Source organism: Schistocerca nitens, chromosome 12 (genome assembly GCF_023898315.1).
Source record: "Schistocerca nitens isolate TAMUIC-IGC-003100 chromosome 12, iqSchNite1.1, whole genome shotgun sequence".
NCBI classification, from domain to species: domain Eukaryota; kingdom Metazoa; phylum Arthropoda; class Insecta; order Orthoptera; family Acrididae; genus Schistocerca; species Schistocerca nitens.
This window is the reverse complement of record NC_064625.1, coordinates 101,747,812-101,765,077: the sequence shown is the minus strand read 5'-3', so window position 1 is coordinate 101,765,077 and position 17,266 is coordinate 101,747,812. Positions and strand designations below refer to the sequence as shown.

Genomic DNA, 17,266 nt, shown 5'->3' with positions numbered 1-17,266 from the left:
AGCTCAGATGGTAGAGCACTTGCCCACGAAAGGCTAAAGTCCCGACTTCGAGTCTCGGTCCAGCACACAGTTTTAATCTGCCAGGAAGTTTCATATCAGCGCACACTCCGCTGCAGAGTGAAAATCTCATAATGTTGCGTCTCATTTCACTTCTGGGCTGTAAAGGTGGTCGCGGTTGGGGGCCATACGGCAGAGGGGCTTTTGTAAGTGTTTACCTGTAGTGCTTCGGCCACCCAATTGTAGCCCGACAAAACACTGTCGAGGGGCATGCGAGCCATTGAACTAGAGATGGGTCGAACTCGTTCATTCTAGTGAACTACTTCATTCATTTCACTCTTTGCCGTGAAGCGTTCAAATGAAGTAGTTCATTCGTGAAGTACGGAAGCCTGTCGAAGTTGCCCAGTTCGCCGCTCAGCCGCTGCTACGCTCGCTCGTACAATGAAGCTTCGTAATACTTCATAATTTTACCAACAGATGGCCGAACTATGCAGTAACGTGCATGCAACGTTTTACGCTCTCACAGCGTCTGAGTTAACTTAAATAGAGCATGGTCAAAGGTGACAAAGGAAAGATAAACAGAGAAGCCTGTCACATATAAGGAAGGTATTACATTTAATCTTGCTCGAAATTTTCTCATGAAGCGTCCAAAAAAGTCTTTATCTGCCAAATGAAATATTATTTGTTGTATTCATGAACTGAAAAATAGGGCTACCAACGAAATGCCGTCCAATTTTATGTTCCTTGTAAAATTTAATCCAAAATAGAATGAGTATGTTTACCACTGTCACAGTCTATATACCTACGTTAAGTAATTATTCAGAAGTTTTCCTGTAGATTTTATTTTTGTTGAGAATAATAACCCTCCAGATTTAAAACGTAAACTGTCACCTGTAGTCATTGTTACGATTTCAGGTAAAATCCCTTTTATTTTCATGTTGGCTGTGCGTGCTCACACAACCAGCCCCTTCGTTCATATCTTTAATATTCATTTGTCTGCAAGCGCTGCCAACGGTAGGCTACCCGTAGACGCGAAGTATAGCTGCACAAATAGTCACGAGTAATGTCAGCACTGCACGTAGCAGCTGACGCTGCCTTCCCCTCGCCCCTCACCGCCCCAACCCGTCGTAAACCTATCGTTCCCTACAAACTCCGCGCGATTCGTCGACAGGCAACAGAGGGAGGACTGAAGTGAAGTGAGTGACGTAGCGCCGATGTAGTGGGAGAGGGAGAGGGGAAGAGAGTGAGTGAACTAGAAAAAAGTGTGGAGTGTGCTATCTGTGAAGAGTTTGAAGTACCAGTTCATTGAAATTGAGTGGTTAGTTCACACTTCACTGAAGTGAAGCGTTCATTTGAACGACTCATTCACGAGCTCCCCATCACTACATTGAACTGCGTTCCTCCCGGCTCTCACTTCTATGAGTCGCTCCAAGTGTGGTGGCCTACATGAGTCCACGTCTCTGTCGTCTCGTCCTGGTCTGCTTTCAACGACTTGTTATTTATACAATGCATTCAAATTCGAATAAAAAGGTAAATGAAGAATAAATTACATTAGTCGGCTACTCTCAGTCTCTACTACTGTTACGTCTTACATTTCTCGGTGTCTGTTAATCGTTCCGATCGAACCTGGATTTCCACGCTCGCCACATTCGGTTGCCTCAACTGCTTCAACTGTCTCGGCACGCTTCCAGGAGAAGCCCAGATCTCGATTTGTCCACTCCATAGTGCTCCTACTATGCTACCATGACTCCCGCACAGCTTGACACACTGTTTTTCACACTGCGTGAAATACTGTACTGTTGTGAAGTGGCTGTGTTGTACCGTACATGGTGATATTCACGAAGGTAGGCAAATATTTTTATATGTTATTCTACAAGTAAGACTAAAGAAAAAGGGTCATATAAACATAGGTCCGCAAATGTTTAGTTACGTCTAGTAAAATATTTTAACTGAAATTTAGCAACGTCGCTAATGTGAAGCCATCGCAAAACTGTACGAGGTTAAAGTAACGCCACGATTTCCATTTATTTTGTTGTTATTGACCTGTTGAATCTAATAAAACGTGTCCCAGACGTGTATCTGCAGTAGTTTTCCAGAACAGCCAGAGAAGCAAAGACGTAATTTCGTAAATTTTAATTTATTAACTACTTAGCCCAATTTGTTTTTCAAATTGCAGACAACTGCACAAACAGAAGTTGTAGATAATTGTATTTTGGAAAAATGATGGTAACAACGTTAACTGAAACTGTATGAATGTGTCAGATAATCTGCTTTTATTAATACCATAACACACGTGAATTCATGTTAAACCTGAAAAACAAAGCTCAGGGTAGTTGCACAGTGTATATTCTAGTATGGTAAAAAAATAAATTACGATTGATCTATTTCAATTTTTTCACTTTTGATCTAATACTTATAAAGGTGAAGTATTTCATTCTAGAATGTCGTGTTCCCAGTTTGGCACAGCTTTGCCACGGGAAACACGGAAGCGGTCGAAGACGTCCGTCTTCTGGTCGGCTCCTGATCGTATTCAGGAGGAGGCTAGTTTTTGATTACGCAAAGGCTTCTATTATTTGGAAAACCACAACCCTTATTCCTCTACGTAAGTATGAGTTTTATAATTATCTAAGGGACCTTTAACAATGAACGATAAAAATTGCATTTGCAGATGAAATCATTAATAAATGGAGTGGCTATGTGTTGTATAGAAAACAAGGTACGGCCTTCTGTCTATGACCAGGATGCCGCAGTATTCTCTGCTGTAGTAAAGGCTGTTTGACATTTATAAAAATAATATGACTTGGACGTAAAAAAAAGGAAAAAACTAGAATAAGAATTCTGGTAAACACTAAATGCGAGGGCAGTTCAATAAGTAATGCAACATATTTTTTTTCTCGGCCAATTTTGGTTGAAAAACCCGGAAATTTCTTGTGGAATATTTTCAAACATTCCCGCTTCGTCTCGTATAGTTTCATTGACTTCCGACAGGTGGCAGCGCTGTACGGAGCTGTTAAAATGGCGTCTGTAACGGATGTGCGTTGCAAACAACGGGCAGTGATCGAGTTTCTTTTGGCGGAAAACCAGGGCATCTCAGATATTCATAGGCGCTTGCAGAATGTCTACGGTGATCTGGCAGTGGACAAAAGCACGGTGAGTCGTTGGGCAAAGCGTGTGTCATCATCGCCGCAAGGTCAAGCAAGACTGTCTGATCTCCCGCGTGCGGGCCGGCCGTGCACAGCTGTGACTCCTGCAATGGCGGAGCGTGCGAACACACTCGTTCGAGATGATCGACGGATCACCATCAAACAACTCAGTGCTCAACTTGACATCTCTGTTGGTAGTGCTGTCACAATTGTTCACCAGTTGGGATATTCAAAGGTTTGTTCCCGCTGGGTCCCTCGTTGTCTAACCGAACAGCATAAAGAGCAAAGGAGAACCATCTGTGCGGAATTGCTTGCTCGTCATGTGGCTGAGGGTGACAATTTCTTGTCAAAGATTGTTACAGGCGATGAAACATGGGTTCATCACTTCGAACCTGAAACAAAACGGCAATCAATGGAGTGGCGCCACACCCACTCCCCTACCAAGAAAAAGTTTAAAGCCATACCCTCAGCCGGTAAAGTCACGGTTACAGTCTTCTGGGACGCTGAAGGGGTTATTCTGTTCGATGTCCTTCCCCATGGTCAAACGATCAACTCTGAAGTGTATCGTGCTACTCTTCAGAAATTGAAGAAACGACTTCAGCGTGTTCATAGGCACAAAAATCAGAACGAACTTCTCCTTCTTCATGACAACGCAAGACCTCACACAAGTCTTCGCACCCGAGAGGAGCTCACAAAACTTCAGTGGACTGTTCTTCCTCATGCACCCTACAGCTCCGATCTCGCACCGTCGGATTTCCATATGTTTGGCCCAATGAAGGACGCAATCCATGGGAGGCACTACGCGGATGATGAAGAAGTTATTGATGCAGTACGACGTTGGCTCCGACATCGACCAGTGGAATGGTACCGCGCATGCATACAGGCCCTCATTTCAAGGTGGCGTAAGGCCGTAGCATTGAATGGAGATTACGTTGAAAAATAGTGTTGTGTAGCTAAAAGATTGGGGAATAACCTGGTGTATTTCAATGATGAATAAAACAACCCCTGTTTCAGAAAAAAAATGTGTTGCATTACTTATTGAACTGCCCTCGTATATTCAAATAATTCTCACGAGCAATTAGAGCTTATTTATAAACAGTATAACTTACATAAGTGATTTTCTGACTATGTTCGTGCGATAACATTTCAGGTTGTCCTGTGATCGCATCTTGGTTCACGTCTAAATCACAAATTACACTCATTATCTTTCTCTTTCTTTCGATGCAATTCTTTCACTGTTTAACACTTTTATAACAATAACTTGCCGATTTACAGTATCGAACACAAATTACATGAATTTTACCAATTAATAACTGTTGTCTGCACGCTGGCAAGACCGCTCATTTTTATGGCTCGCAATCGACCTTCTTTACCCTTTCACATTACAAGAAGTGCGATAAAATCTGAAGACCTACAAAAGTTTTTACCGTCATATTTTCTATTTGGATCGAAACGGAACGCTCAGTTCAGCTTCTGTTAAAATGTTACTCTGACTGCGCAGTCGATGTATTATCGTTTGCGCTAGATGCGCTAGTTACGTAAATTATATAACCCAAATGTCTTTCAAAGAATAGATCTCATCTTATAAGTTGATCATTTAATACGTAGCTTGGTGAATGGCTTTCCAAAGGTACTTATAGCTTTCATACGACGGAAAGCCCAATAATATTATAATATACAATTTCACAATACATCCACAATAAATGTTCAAAAATGTCTCCACGCTTCAATGCACTTAACTGCACGTATATGAACAGATTTTGTTGCTCGTTTCAGTTTCACAGGTTCAAATGGCTCTGAGCACTATGGGACTCAACTGCTGTGGTCATAAGTCCCCTAGAACTTAGAACTACTTAAACCTAACTAACCTAAGGACAGCACACAACACCCAGCCATCACGAGGCAGAGAAAATCCCTGACCCCGCCGGGAATCGAACCCGGGAATCCGGGCGTGGGAAGCGAGAACGCTACCGCACGACCGCGAGATGCGGGCAATTTCACAGGGTTGTTCTTAATTTCGTCTATTGCATTCTTAATGCGAGCAAGTAAGGTCTAACGTGTATTGACTTTGTCCTCATAAACTAAGTCTTTCATCCATCCCCATACCCAAAAATCCATTGGCGTCAAATCGGGCGAACTGGTTGGCCACAGACGTGTTGCACCACGACGTATCCATTTCTGGGGAACATTTAAATGTGTAGTAACGGCGTTGGTGAAATGTGTAAGCGCGCCGTCATGTTGCAGATACATTTGCAATCGAGTAGCAAGTGAAACATCTTCGAGCAAGCGGGACGTTTCTTCTTGAAGGAATTGTAAGTACGTCTCGTCATGGGAAAATGAATGCTCCAATAAAGTGTGTGTTGATTATACCACACCACACATTTATGCTAAGTCGATGCTGGAAATTACATTGCACTGTTGCATATATGGGTTTACTTCAGACCATACGTGCACGTTATGTAAATTGTTTATACCATCTCATTAGTAAATAAAATGCATTTGCGTAACTGCAGATTAGTATTTAACCAGTTGCACAACTCCAAGCGAAACGCAGGATCTCCCGGATATAAATGATGCACTTTTTGTTTATGGTAAGGATCCAGATTACTGGCCGGCCGGAGTGGCCGTGCGGTTCTGGGCGCTACAGTCTGGAATGGTTCGAATCCTGCCTCGGGTATGGACGTGTGTGATGTCCTTAGGTTAGTTAGGTTTAAGTAGTTCTAAGTTCTAGGCGACTGATGACCTCAGCTGTTAAGTCGCATAGTGCTCAGATTACTGTACTTCATTGTACGCCATACCTTAGATTGTGAAATGCCTAATCGTTGAGAGACACGTAGTGTACTGGTACCCGGGCTACGTTGAACAGCATCCATAATATCCTCATCATCGTCTTCACGTATTGAGCACTCGTACTGATTATGTATGCAGGGTAGAGAATCTGTCTCTCGCAACATTCGAAATACTCCGCCAATGGTTCGTGCATCCGGAATCCTCCGATCTGGATAACATACGCGATATTCGTTAACGGTAATCGTAGCATTACCATTACATTTGTCATAAATAAACACCATATCGGTGGATTCGTCTGTCGTAAATTTGAAAGGCATCCCTATTTCATAAATGATCTACAAACAACAGTTACTCTGTGGTTTCACTTAAATACACTGTTCTTATGTACTTTCACCGAACAATATAAAAAACTAACTTGTTTCAAGGTTAGGAAACGACTGAAACAACTCACTAACGGTTGCCAACAATGACATAAACGTTTTTACATTCTGAATGGAAAGTAAACAAATTTACTTGTGAAATGATAATTAAATAGACACCCTAGCTGCAAGCAGACGTTGATACACTTCATTGGGGACATGTTGAAAATGTGTGCCCCGACCGGGACTCGAACCCGGGATCTCCTGCTTACATGGCAGACGCTCTATCCATCTGAGCCACCATGGGCACAGAGGAAGTGTATCAACGTCTGCTTGCAGCTAGGGTGTCTATTTAATTATCATTTCATTTCTAGCAAAGCTGCATGGTCATCCACGGTAACCGTTCTTTCGGGAACAGATACTACCGTCATATATAGTTAAAATATGGGTTCCCGGCCTTTGACCTACTTGTGCGAACGCACACGCTATGCCCGAACTCGTACGGGATTTGGTAGATTAATCTGCCACGAGTAATGAGTATGATGGGCAAACATCTATTAGGCGCACTACGAATGTAGTGTTGTGGAAATGTTGGGAATGTGGATCTCACGGGGAACGTGCAAGGGATAAGTCCCTGCAGAGGCACTATTCTCTGTGCCCGCGGTGGCTCAGATGGATAGAGCGTCTGCCGTGGAAGCAGGAGATCCCGGGTTCGAGTCCCGGTCGGGGCACACATTTTCAACATGTCCCCAATGAAGTGTATCAATGTCTGCTTGCAGCTAGGGTGTCTATTTAATTATCATTTCAGTTCTAGCAAAGCTGCATGGTCGTCCACGGTAGCTGTTCTTTCGGGAACAGATACTACCGTCATATATAGTTAAATTTACTTGTATGATAATCTTTGCTTCTCTGGATTTTCTAGAAAACTACTGCAGACACAAGTCTGGGATACCTTTTATTAGATTCACCACGCCAATAACAACAAAATAAATGGAAATCGTGCTTTACTTTAACCTCGTACAGCTTTTCAATGGCTTCATATTAGACAAGTTGCTAAATTGCTGGCAAAATCTTTTATTAGCCGTAACTCCGTAACTAAACATTTGCGGACGCATGTTAATATGAACTTTTTTCTCTAGTTTTACTCGTGAATAACATATTAAAATAATGGCGTAACTTCGTGAATCATCCTGTGTAGTCCGAAGTATTGTTTCTTTGGACACACATGCATGTCCGTTGGAACATTGCTTCGTGGTTGTGGTTAGTGTTTAACGTCCCGTCGACAACGAGGTCATTAGAGACGGAGCGTAAGCTCGGGTTAAGGAAGGATTGGGAAGGAAATCGGCCGTGCCCTTTCAAAGGAACCATCCCGGCATTTGCCTGAAACGATGTAGGGAAATCACGGAAAACCTAAATCAGGATGGCCGGAGACGGGATTGAACCGTCGTCCTCCCGAGTGCGAGTCCAGTGTGCTAACCACTGCGCCACCTCGCTCGGTGAACATTGCTTCGCGCTATATAGTGCAAGATATAAAATGCACTACAGTACAGTAATCTGGAGATCGATTTTAACGCAACGGTGCTGTACTAGGAATAATACAGCTGGATTTGAGATACCGTTGGTTTCCTCCAACTTTTGTACCGTCTTACATAGACTGTTATTGAGGTGCCTATAGTTTAATGTGAAATTAGAATATTTTTTCCACTAACAAGTGGTGTAAGAAGTATGGTATTTGCCGGTTAAGCCATCGAACATATTTCTAAGAACCTCAGTTTCATTATACATTAGAAAAGTGTTACCTTTCAGTTGTAATGAGCTATATTTGGTTCATTGTAATTTTAAATGTTTGGTTAAAAACAACACATTAAATACTGTGAAACTGATGTATACAGAAAACTTTTATTACAATTTACACTTCCAATTCTTTACCAGAATAAAACACAGCTTCACCAGTCCATAATTTTCTTACGAATAACACTATTACTGAAACATAAATGTTTTTCCAAAAGTCACAACCCAGAACTGAGAGTTGAGCACCCCTCATGACCCAGAATGACGAGTAACGGTGACGTACATACAGGAGATCAGCCCCACTGATTGCCGAGTACATACAGGAGAACAGCAACAATGATCGCAGAGTACATACAGGAAATCAGCACCAATGATCGCCGTGTACATACAGGAGATCAGAACCACTGATTACCATATACATACAGGAGATCAGCACCACTGATCGCCGTGTACATACAAGAGATCATCACCACTGAACACTGTGTACATACAGGAGATCAGCCTCGGCTGTACGCAGGCACTGGAGTCTGGCTAGGCGCTAGGCCACCCCGCAGGTCTTCCTCCAGAGGGGTGGCGACGGTCTGGGGGAGGGGCTTTCCGAGGGCATGAAGGTGAGCCTCGCCGAGCCCCAGAGCTCGCCATTGGAGCCGTCCGGGTCGGAGTCCTGCAGTTCAGACAGCATCGCCACACTGGGGGTGCTGCCAGGCAGCTGCAACAGGGAACATACAGCATTAGCACACTGTAGTAGGGGAGGTGGTGTGCGGTGTGCAACTAGCCACTGCTGTAAACCATGAAAGTGGCATGCAACCATGTGGATTGAAGAAAGAGAAATAGCCCATAGAGAGAGAATGACAGGCATACGGAAGAGCAGGAAAATGAATCGTTGTGTGATCCAATAGGGTGCATACACAAATAATAATAATATTTATAACAATAATAACACAAAGATTGCTCCCCTTCAGCTGGGTTTGTTAAAACGCACATCTGCTCCCTTATCCACATTCTATAAAATCCATGCTATTCTGTACATAATATACACTGATCTGAACTGTGAGGGAAACAGCCAGTAACACAGACAGCAAGCAGTCTTGCAGTTCATTGGCTTATCCTGACATGTTCACAAAATCGAACAAACTCACTCCTGAACGGTGACGTCTCTTAGTTCTATTAACACTTAATATTCCAGAACATACTTCCATTAAATAAAAAAGTGGTTCTGATCAATTAGCACGAGGGGAAAAATATTTTTGCACATTGTGGGTATCAGCTGACCTTCATTTGCTAAAAATTTATTGGGTAAATGCTTTATTTCGTTAGGTACGATTAAGATAACGCTCCAGAACAAAAACAGGAAAGGAACAATAATTAAATTTTATAATACTATGACTGTACCTGTACTGTTTATAAATTCCAAGTGTAAACACTAGCGACTAAATAGTAATGGAGAACTAGCTCAGCGCCCATCTTTCGCTTACGTAGGCTTTATGGTCTGCACCGGATTTCTTTTCTTTAATAGAATCTTTATGTTGATCACAAACTGATAAAATCTTCTAAAGTTTTCACTCTAATTAAGACCGTGTATGTTCTTTTCCGAATGTACTTCTGAACAAAACGCAGTTCTGGTAGCAGTCTTTGGTAGGTAGGTCTTTGGTAATCCTGCCTTTTGAGTTCTTTTGTGAAACTTCCATAGACACTTTCATCCCCTACCACATATTTCTGTACAAACCAAACACCAATTTTAATAGATTTAGCTTTAAAAAAGTTTCAATATGGCGTAATATTTTCATAATATGTTCATCCCATATCTTTACTACCTTAGGTGTCCAATGCTTAAAAACCACTCAAACGCGTATTTTTAATTTCTAACCAAGGAGTGAAATACTAATTTTGATCGATGTAGCGTTAAAATGTTTTAGTATTTCCTTAATAATGATTTATTTTCAGAAAAAAACTTTCATCCACTATTTCATCCCCATAGGGATTAAATATCCAAAAGTGCTGAAACCTGTATTTTTTATATCTGATCGAGAAACCAAATACTAATTTTCATAGTTCGAGCTTCAAAATTGGCTTAAAGGCGACAAATATTCAAAAATCTTTCATCCCCTATTTCATTCTCATAGGCCCAGAATTTCTAAAACTTGCTTCTTAAACGATGTGTACAGTATAAGATCAACACACTCACAAATTTCAAGTTTCTATACTTGGCAGTTTGGGCTGGGCATGCAGTTTATTTTTCCGCAGCGTGATGACATTTACTAGTAAGGCAATGCAAAGTGTCACATAGCTCGTAATGTACGAGGGTGGTTTGTAGAACACCAGGGGGTTTGGTGGACTGGGGAGTACGGTAAACTCCGTTGATTTAAACCCATCTCGATCAGGCTGTTCCTACCATGGATCCTCAACCAAGAAATCTAATGCAGCTGGCCACTGTACTTGAGGTGGCATGGTTCCACATCCCTGTCGTACTTTCCGGAACCTCACTGACTTTCTTCCTGTACATCTCACAGCCATCTTCGCTACAAAAGATGGCTAATCAGGATTCTTGAGAGGTGATCACATCAATGTGTCGGACAATGTAACAGAAGTCTTCCCGCTGGATGTCCAACAAAAATATGTATCCGCGAATTTGAAGCCATTTTGACTATTTTTCGACCGCGACTGTCTCAAGAATTATGTAAAGTTTTTTTTTTAAATTACCGCTACCAGTCACAAACCTTGTCAACTATTGTATTACTTATTTATTTAGCGACATGTTTCGAGGTAAACTTCATCTTCAGGCTAAATGGCATTAGAAAAACAACTTTAAAATAAGCCTATACTGATGATCGTAGTCCTTTCGTAAATGCTGCGGTCATCCCGTGGAAGAAGAGAAAACTAGTAAGAGGTGCGGTCACTTTGTAAGCTGAACTGATGTTTGCACGGAAATGTTTTGTAACGTTCACTCGTTTTTTTTTTTTTTTTCTGGCGTGTCAGTCTCGTAATGATGGCTGGCATGCCTCTATTTCCGTGCCTCTCCTGGTCATTGTTCACAAATTGTCACTAACATAGCAGTAACATGGAAACGCGATCACAAACAGTTCTGTAGTGCAGTGGACAAGATGGCGGTCGAAATACAGCTGATTACGATTTGACTATCGATTTGTTGATCTACGTGGTGTCAGATGTTTACATGTCGTCTGCACGTGTTGTTATCGTATTACATATGTAGGCTGACGAAATACATTACAAATTGAGCACCTGTTACACTATTTTTGAACACATCATAATGTTATCATATTTAGATGTCATATCACACAAAGCAACCAAGCTCTTCAAAAAACCAGACATCAGGATCACCTTTACCAACAACAACTTAAAAAAGAAACTGATACAGGACATCTCACATCCCACAGAGAAACTTAACAAAGCTGGAATTTATAGAATTAAATGCAGTCATTGCAGCAAATATTACATTGGCCAAACGGGAAAAATGTTAAAACCCGCTTTAAAGAACACATGGACTGTTTCAGTCTTGGCAAACCGAATAAATCAGCTATAGCGAAAAATATAAATGAAACAGGACGCAGTGTTACAATAGACAACGATCTCAAAGTACTACAGAACTTAGAAAAGAGATAGAAAATGGACATCTTGGAAGAAATGGAAATATTCATCCATGAGCCACATGAGGAATAACGAGATCCTGAATGACATGACAGACTTCAAAACTTCACATTTCTTTTCCAATTTCACTACAGTACTTCTAGAATAAAAGATACGTAATATGACAGTCGTTTGACTCCAGCCCCAGCAATAGCTGAGAAATATGTAAAACAAATAGTTTATATGATGATGTGTTCAATAATATTGTAACAGATGGTTAACTTGTAATGTATTTCGTCAACCTACCTCTGTAATACGATAACAACACGTGCAGACGACATGTAAACATCTGACACCAGATAGATAAACAAATCGATAGTCAAATCGTAACCAGCTGTATTTCGACCGCCATCTTGTCCACTGCACTACAGAACTGTTTGTGATCGCGTTTCGAAGTTACTGCTATGTTAGTGACAATTTGTGAACAGTGACCCAGAGAGCCACAGAAATGGATACACCGCAACACATCACAACGGCGCTGCCACTCCAGAAGAACAAAGTGAGTGTGACCGTTACACAACATTTTCGTGCAAACATCAGTCCAGCTTCCAAAGTGACATCGCCCCTTACTAAGTTTTCTCTTCTTCCACAGGATGACCACAGCATTTACGAAAAGACTATGAACATCAGTATAGCCTTATTTTAAAGTTGTTTTTGTAATGTCATTTAGCGTGAAAATGAGGTTTAACTCGAAACATGTCGCTAAATAAATAAGTAATATAATAGTTGACAAAGTTTGTGACTAGTAGAGGTAATTTAAAAAAAATTTACTATGTGTATCCGCACAGAAGGTTGTGGATTCATTGCCCCTTGAGGAAAATCAGTTATCTGAATGGATGGTGTGTATTCTTTTGGACGTCAAATGTAAATGTGCAACTACATTGAACATTAATTCATTGCCCATTGAAGCGAATCAATGATATGAATGTTTGGTGTTCCTTCTTACACGCATGTGCGAAAGAAACAGACACCACACGTTCGTATACTTGACTCTCCTCGAGGGTCAATGGATCTTCAACCTTCAGTGGCACGAGGATCGACGATGTTATCGTTGTTCGACCTATAAGCGAATGCAGATATCGATTATTTAAAAATTTCGTTTCGTATCTTCGCTTTGTATTGGCTTGGCTTCCTGCAGTGCACGTGTGATTTGTGAGTGTAATTTTTAACCGAGTGAGTTACGTAAAATATTTGGCTATGCCTAAACGAAAGTGTACAAAAAATGGTTCAAATGGCTCTGAGCACTATGCGAATTAACTTCTGAGGTCATCAGTCGCCTAGAACTTAGAACTAATGAAACCTAACTAACCTAACGACATCACACACATCCATGCCCGAGGCAGAATTCGAACCTGCGACCGTAGCGGTCGCTCGGCTCCAGACTGTAGCGCCTAGAACCTCACGGCCACTCGGGCCGGCGAAAGTGTGCATTTTCTGATGTCCTTTCCTGCAAATATCCGGCTTTCAAGAAACAGGGAAATTAATTTGAAGCGGAATGTAAGATATGTGGAGCTGGAACGTACGTCTCAGTGGCCAATAAAGGTAAGAAATAACTCGACAGATTAGCTGTCATGGTTTTATTTCATTGTTTCACAGTCATTCAGTTTATTTGTAGAAGTATCAATAATTGTTAAGGAATTTATGTATGTTATGTCTATAAATAAAACCTCATTTATTAAAATTGAACGTTTGTTTGATGGGGAATATTGGACATGAGGATACCATCCGTCAGCTTTGTACAAGTCACATGAAAGCAGCCGAACAGGAGTGGCGTTTAGGCAGCCGTCTTTGTTAAATCTTAAAACTACGCGTAAATGTAAAAACAATTGATGCCACACTGTCACCACAATCAATGTTTTTAATTTAAAATAAAAAATATTGCTCTGAGAATCACCACCTGACCACCAGTAACAATTAACTACTAGTTTTACCGGTAATTCCCGGCAGTCACGTGACAAGTCCAAAGCTGACTTGTCCAAAGCTGCAGTCGACCCGTTTGATGTGTCCTCTTTTTTCTTCCTTTGTCCTCCTTTTTTTAGCTGTTTGTCCTCCTTTTTAAACAATTGCATCTGGTCACCCTAGGTGCAGCTGATATTAATTATTTCCCTTTCCTTTCCTTTCTCCCACCTCCCTTTTCAATTTACATAAGTACATAACGGTTACAGCACGCTGACATCGAACGTAAACAATAGTATCATTAATATAACTGGACGGTGTAATAATTCAATAAGTAACTTCGATGGGACAAAGTGAAGTCAAAGATGAGGGTGAGGTGTACCGGGTGATCAAAAAGACAGTACAAATTTGAAAACTTAATAAACCACGGAATAATGTAGATAGAGAGGTAAAAATTGACACACATGCTTGGAATGACATGGAGTTTAATTATAACCAAAAAAAAGTTCACAAAATGTCCGGCAGATGGCGTTGGACAGCAAAACTGCTACCGTGACGGGTGAGAGGTACGCCGATATGTTACAGAATCGCATCATCCCCAGCCTGGCTGATAAACACCTGCTGGAACTTACGATGTTTATGCAGGATGGCGCTCCACCCCATATTGCTAGAGGCGTGAAAGATCTCTTGCGCGCGTCGTTTGGTGGTGATCGTGTGCTCAGCCGCCACTTTCGTCATGCTTGGCCTCCCCGGTCCCCAGACCTCAGTCCGTGCGATTATTGGCTTTGGGGTTACCTGAAGTTGCAAGTGTATCTTGATCGACCGACATTTCTAGGGATGCTGAAAGACAACATCCGACGCCAATGCCTCACCATAACTCCGGACATGCTTTACAGTGCTGTTCACAACATTATTCCTCGACTACAGCTATTGTTGAGGAATGAGGATGGACATATTGAGCATTTCCTGTAAAGAACATCATCTTTGCTTTGTCTTACTTTGTTATGCTAATTATTGCTATTTTGATCAGATGATGTGCCATCTGTCGGACATTTTTTGAACTTTTGTATTTTTTTGGGTCTAACAAAATCCCATGTCATTCCAAGCATGTGTGTCAATTTGTACTTCTCTATCTACGTTATTCCGTGATTTATTCAGTTTTCAAATTTATAATGACTTTTTGATCACCCAGTATATCTCTGGATGCCTTCTTACATTTTCCTTTCTATAGAAGTAGATGGATACGTATCCATTTTTGGGAGAGAAATTCGGTTCTATCATTACATAGAAACGACTGTCAATAGTGTATAGTTGCCATTAAGCTACATTAATTACTATAACTTCTGTAGATATAAAATATTAAACACTGCATATTGACACACTATTGTGCAAGTCTTGAAAATTGTATAAGTCTTGAAGGGAGAATAAACAAAAATGGTATATAAAACACTGTATTATATTTTACGAACGATGTTAAAACCATTTAAGAATGTGTCGCCAGAACCTGTCTCCACTCAGCACACCAAATTAGTTATTCTAAGTTCTGCTCCACATTTAATTTCTTTTCCTTTTCTAAACTAGAAAATCTAGATTTCCAAACTAATTCTCATTTATTTTTCAGTCTCAGTTGCATATTTTTTTAACGACATGGTATGTTTCGATGATTCTGGATAATCTTCAGCTAAATATCTATCATCTAATAGATAATAATAAGTAAATATCTTTATGTCATGTACTATTTAGACACTCATTGTTCTAGAACGGTACTTTTAATATTTTGACGAGTTTTCAAACAATTTTATTTTTATATTCTCAAAGTAGGACATTATGGTTTTATACTTTCAAAGTTCGACACTTTTAATATTTTAAGACACTATTTCAGTATTAGCTACTTTAATTCCACTTTCATAATCTGTTATTTTGTTTCCCTTTTACAGTTTTACTCATCCAATGACCCACACTTTCAGTATTTTCATAGACGATTTTTTCTACATAATTCGGTTTTTATAATTTTAGTATAAGACCCTCTCTTGTTAAACCCATAACAAAGCTGCCACTACCCCTCCATCCTCTCTCCCTTCTGTTCTTTGCTCGCTCTCAATCCTGCTCGATCTATTTTTAAATGTTACATTTTACTAACTATTAATAATTGAACAAGACATTTGAAGTAATTAAAATTAATATAATTTTAGCAAGACCCTCACTTCTTGAACCCATGACATCCCCACCGCCAGTCTGTCTTGATCCCTGTCCTCTCCTCCTCAATCACTCTCACTACATTTTCTCCCCCCCCCCCCCCCATGTTTTCTCCTTTACCCTTCCCTCTCTCCTAGCAGCACCGGATACTACACTACTGACCATTAAAATTACTACACCACGAAGATGACGTGCTACAAACGTGAAATTTAACCGACAGGAAGAAGATGCTGTGATATCCAAATGATTAGCTCTTCAGAGCATTCACACAATGTTGGCGCCGGTGGCGACACCTACATCGCGCTGACATGAGGAAAGTTTCCAACCGATTTCTCATACACGAACAGCAGTTGACCGGCGTTGCCTGGTGAAACGTTGTTGTGATGCCGGGTGTAAGGAGGGGAAACGCCTACCATCACGTTTACGACTTTGATAAAGGTCGGATTGTAGCCTATCGCCATTGCGGTTTATCGTATCGCGACATTGCTGCTCGCGTTGATCGAGATCCAATGACTGTTAGCAGAATATGGAATCGGTGGGCTCAGGAGGGTATTGCGGAACGCCGTGCTGGATCCCAACGGCCTCGTATCACTAGCACTCGAGATGACAGGCACCTTATCCGCTTGCCTGTAACGCATCATGCAGCCACGTCTCGATCCCTGAGTCAACAGATGCGGACGTTTGCAAGACAACAACCATCTGCACGAACAGTTCAACGACGTTTGCACCAGCACGGACTATGAGCTCGGAGACCATGGTTGCGGTTACCCTTGACGCTGCATCACATACAGGAGCGCCGGCGACGGTGTACTCAGCGACGAACCTGGGTGCACGAATGGCAAAACGTCATTTTTTCGGATGAATCCGGTTCTGTTCACAGCATCATGATGGTCGCATCCGTGTTTGGCGACATCGCGGTGAACGCACATTGGAAGCGTGTATTCGTCATCGTCATACTGGTGTATCACCTGGTGTGATGGTATGGGGTGCATTGCTTACACGTCTCGGTCACCTCTTGTTCGCATTGACTACACTTTGAACAGTGGACATTACATTTCAGATGTGTTACGACTCTGGGCTCTACCCTTCATTCGATCCCTGCGAAACACTACATTTCAGCAGGATAATGTACGACCGCATGTTGCAGGTCCTGTACGGGCCTTTCTGGATACAGAAAATGTTCGACTGCTGCCCTGGCCAGCACATTCTCCAGATCTCTCACCAACTGAAAACGTCTGGTCAATGGTGGCCGAGCAACTGGCTCGTCACAATATGCCACTCACTACTGTTGATGAACTGTGGTATCGTGCTGAAGCTGCATGGGCAGCTGTACCTGTACACGCCATCCAACTTCTGTTTGACTCAATGCCCAGGCGTATCAAGGTCGTTATTACGACCATAGGTGGTTGTTCTGGGTACTGATTTCTCAGGATCTATGTGCCAAAATTG

At 41.5% G+C, this 17,266-nt stretch overlaps 1 non-coding gene across 1 annotated transcript; it reads left to right on the top strand.

Moving 5' to 3' along the window:
• The first annotated feature begins 6,945 nt into the window (after window positions 1-6,945).
• Trnap-ugg (transfer RNA proline (anticodon UGG)) lies at window positions 6,946-7,020 on the top strand. Its single transcript has one exon. It is a non-coding gene; the product is annotated as a tRNA-Pro (tRNA).
• The last annotated feature ends 10,246 nt before the right edge of the window (window positions 7,021-17,266 follow it).